Here is a 4,516-nt window from a genome sequence, read left to right as displayed (position 1 = left end):
AACTAGAACAAATCCTAAAAATTGTATGGGACTACGAAAGACCCTGAAAATTGAAAGCAATCTTGAGAAAGAACAAAGCTGGAGGCATCATGCTTCTTGATTTTAAACCATATTACAAAGTTAGAGTAATCAGAACAGTATGGTATTGGCACAAAAACTGACACATTGATCAATGGAACAGAACAGAGAGCCCAGAAGTGGACCCTCAACTCTATAGTCAACTAATCTTCGACAAAGCAGGAAAGAATGTCCATTGGCAAAAAGACAGTCTCTTCAACAAATGGTGTTGGGAAAACTGGAAAGCCACATGCATAAGAATGAAACTGGACCACTTTCTTACACCATATACAAAAATAAACTTGAAATGGATGAAAGATATGAATGTAAGACCTGAAACCATAAAACTCCTAAAAGAAAACAGGCAGTAAACTCCTTGACATCAGTCTTGGCAATGATATTTTGGATTTGACACCAAAAGCAAAGACAACAAAAAAATAATAAACACATGGGACATCAAACTAGAAAGCTTCTGCACAGTGAAGGAAGCCATCAACAGAGTGAAAGCCAGCCTACAGAAGGGGAGAAGATATTTGCAAATCATGTATCTGATAAGAGGCTAATATGCAAAATATATAAAGAACTCATACAACTCAACAGCAAAAAGACAATCTGATTAAAATATGGGCAGAGGATGTGAAGAGACAATCTTTCCAGAGAAGACATACCAATGGCCAACAGACACATGAAAAGGTGCTCAACATCACTGACTGTCAGGGAAGTGCAAACCAAAACCACAATGAGATACCACCTCACACCTGTCAGAATGGCTAAAATTAACATCAGAAGAAAAAACAGATGTTGGTGAGGATTCGGAGAAAGGGAAGCTTTCTTACACTGTTGGTGGGAATGCAAACTGGTGCAGCCCCTCTGGAAAACAGTATGGAGGGTCCTCAAGAAGTTAAAAATAGAATTATCCAGCAATCCAGCTTTTGGGTATCTAGCCAAAGAAAATGAAAACACTAAATCAAAAAGATATCTGCCCTCTTTGTTTATAGCAGCATTATTCACAGTAGCTACAATATGGAAGCAGCCCGTGTGTCCACTCACTGGTGAATGGATAAAGAAGATGGGGAGAAATATATATAAAACGGAATATTATTCAGCCATAAAAAAGAATGAATGAAATCTTGCCATTTGTGACAAAATGGATGGATTTCTAGGGCATTCTGCTAAGTGAAATAGGTCAGATGAACACAAATACCATATGATCTTACTTATATGTGGAATCTAAAACCAAAAAAAAAAAACCCACCAAACCAATTTATAGGTGTAGAACAGATTGGTGGTTGCCAGGGTAGAGGTGGAGGTGGAAAAAAATGGGTAAAAGGGGAATTTTTTTTTTTAATTGAACATATGGGAAGGTATTCCACATTTTTGGCAAGGAGGCTCAATATCAAAAAGCCATCAATCCCCTGAAAGTTAGTCCATAAATTTAACGTAATCCCAATAAAAATCTCAATAGGGCTCTAGACGAAATAATCCAATAGTGAGCAGTGAGTAAAACTAGTTAGAACAATTTTGAAGGGGAGCACTAGAAATTAAAAATCTGTAGTGATTGAAGCTGTGTGGTAGTAATTGTGGGTGCACACTGGGGTAGATCAGAGACATGGGGAGAGAGTCCACAGATGGACTGCAGAACATACAGGAATTTGACTTTTTTTAGAAGGTTAACATTAAAGATTTTTGAATTGTAGGACTCCTGCATCTCACCAGGTGAAGTTCTTGGTTATTCCTGGATGTCTTGGGGCTCGTGCAGCCGGTGTGTATGTGCGCGATGAGGCCCTGCCCCCCCGGGACACTGGGTTTGTCTGACCGGACCTCTGGGTGATGGCCGTCCTTCTTGCGGGCACACAGAGCCACGGTCGGAGGAGCAGGCCCAGGGTGGCGGGCTTGCAGCTCCAGGCAGGGGGTGGCCTGTTCTCCTGACTCCCCAGCGAGTCGTGTGATTTCTCCTGGGGCACGTGCTGCCCGAGGACGCACTGACCTTCTCTGTCGGTCCCCGAAGCAACCGGCACAGACCCTGGTAGGAAGCAGGTGCTTTAGAAACTCAGGGAAACTTCTTCCAGCACATGTCAGGTGCTGGGTTTTTGGCTCCATGACATTGCAGGAGGAGTTAAAGAACAAGTAACCTGTGAGAAGGTCCACTTGGGCCGGTTGAGAGAGAAGAAGGAGCTTCCAGGGAGGGCCATCTGGTGATTAATTTCCCTCTTCAGAGCGTTCTGACGTCGTCCACACCTCCCACACCTGCGGGAGCCCTGGGGTCATTTTTGGCCAGGCCTGTCATGGAATTTCTGAAACCCAGCCTGACCCTTGGCTTTGTTTTGAAAAGTGGCGCAGCCCAGCATGGCCGGGTGATCTGTGTGTGGCGCTCAGGAATGGCAGGGCGGGGCCGTTGCAAGGCCATGCTGGGCCCACGGTGTCCCCAGGCCCTGAAGGAGGGGCAGGGGGCCGGAGAGCAGCCCCAGGGCTCTGGGCTGGTTCTGGGGGTGGGGAGCAGCGGTCCCGGTGCCATCCACAACGGCTCCCACATGCCAGCCCCCTGGAGGGCTCCGTGCCTAAGTCCACCTTGGTCAGGATGCAGGGCTGTGTGCCCAAGGACAAAATCAGCGTGCTCAGAAGACTCCGCTCGGGTTGGAGCGTACCAAACAGAATTCACACGACCGCTTCCCGGTTGAGTACTAATGTCTATGGCCCTTTCTGCGCCTCTGTGAGTAGGTGGCCTCACACGTTCATTCCTGTAGGAGACGCTGAAGCCCAGATGGGTGGAATGACTTCCTAGACCTAGTCAAGTCGAGGAATGCAGGCGAACTGGGGATCCCGGACCGGCCACCGCCACAGGATTCGCTGCGTGGAGTAACAATTGTTATTTTCCATATGTTAAGATAATATTAAAGGAACACGGAGCCCCTAGAAATGGTGTTTCTCTACAAAAACCTTTAACTGCTTTTAAGCTGATATAGACCACATCTTCAAAACAGTGCCTTAAATGTCTGTGTATGATTTAAAGGCAAGTTAGAACAGAACATTTAGAAGGGGAAAGGCTACTTGTACTGGAGTGAAAGCAGAACGTTGCTAGTAACCTGGACCTGTCCATCCTATCTTATTTCCTTCCTTGTAAAGGCGACCGTTGTCTTGACATCTGAGACAATTATTTGTGGCTTTAATGTAAATATACTCCTTGGGTCATGATTGCTTAGACACGCCTGTGTTTGAACCTCGTGTGAATGGTTCATGCTGCGTGTGTCTGTCTTCCCTGTTATGCTCACAGGCTCGTGGTCCACGACATGTGCAGTTCTGGTCCACATGCGATGGGCCAGACGATGGGCTGTCTCTTACCCACTGAGGGGCTCATGCCCCGGTGCTGTGCACACCCTGTTCTGTGGGTACCGGCTCGGCTGGGCTTGCGCATTGGCTTTCCTATGCAGTGTCTGTCCCCTCCTGGGCTGATGACAAGGATGCCTGCGTCATGGCCACTGAGGGGTCTGGCAGTGGGCAGAGCTCACCCGCACTGTGGACAAGATTGTCCATGATCTCTCGGCCTGACCCCTGGTTACGGGAAGGACCCTCGCAGGTAGAGCCATCTGGGAGACTCGGAGGAAGTGGCCAGCTCTGTGGGCCCTAACCCAGCCCACAGGTTCACAGGGTCTGGGTTCACACGTTTTGCCAGTCACAGGACTGGCCCGGTCACGGGGAGGGGACAGCCTGAGGGGGGCTGCCCACCTGCAGTGCGGCTTGCTGGGGCGCTGTAAGCTTTCCCGCCTCTGGTGAGCAGACACAAAATTTCTTGTGGGTGTATTCCCTGGAGATGACCTGCTGGCTTGTCCAACATCACTTGTGCAGCTATCCTAACAAGAGGGCTGGCTTCATGGGGGGGCGGGGGGACGGCCAGTCCCACAGGGCCCCGCCCTTAGCAGGCCCCACGCTTGGTTCGTGCTCTGCTCAAGACTCTCCACATTGGTCCTGTGCTTTCACCTGCGCTGGGAAATTTCACTAGTGGGTTCTGCTGATTAGGACACACTGTTCAAAGTGGCCAACCAGTTCACCTTTCGCCTGCCGTATGTGAACGTTGTGGTGAATGTTTTCCCAGGCTGGTGGCTGTGCCATGATAACATGTTTTAATTTGTATTTCCTTCATTACGGAGGTCTTTCTGTGTCTTTACTGGCCACTTGCTGTCTCCTCTGCTGTGTAATCCCTTGTCAGTTTTATACGTTGTGTCTTTTTCCACTGTATGGGTGTAAAGAGTTTTAATGGAGTCAAATTTATCAACCTTTTCCTTTGTGAGTTTAATTTTTTGTATCTTATTGACATTCTTCCCCATCCCAAGGTCACACAGGTAGTTTTGTATGTAATCTTGCAAAAGATTCCACCCTTGGCCTTCCGTACAACTGGAATTATTTCACATGTAGTGGGACATTGGGGTACGCCTCCATGTGTCTTCCACGTGCATAGCCAACG

The sequence above is a fragment of the Leptonychotes weddellii genome, chromosome 5 (genome assembly GCF_054177405.1).
Source record: "Leptonychotes weddellii isolate Sample4059 chromosome 5, ASM5417740v2, whole genome shotgun sequence".
In the NCBI taxonomy this organism is placed as follows: Eukaryota; Metazoa; Chordata; class Mammalia; order Carnivora; family Phocidae; genus Leptonychotes; species Leptonychotes weddellii.
This window is presented reverse-complemented; position numbering follows the sequence as displayed.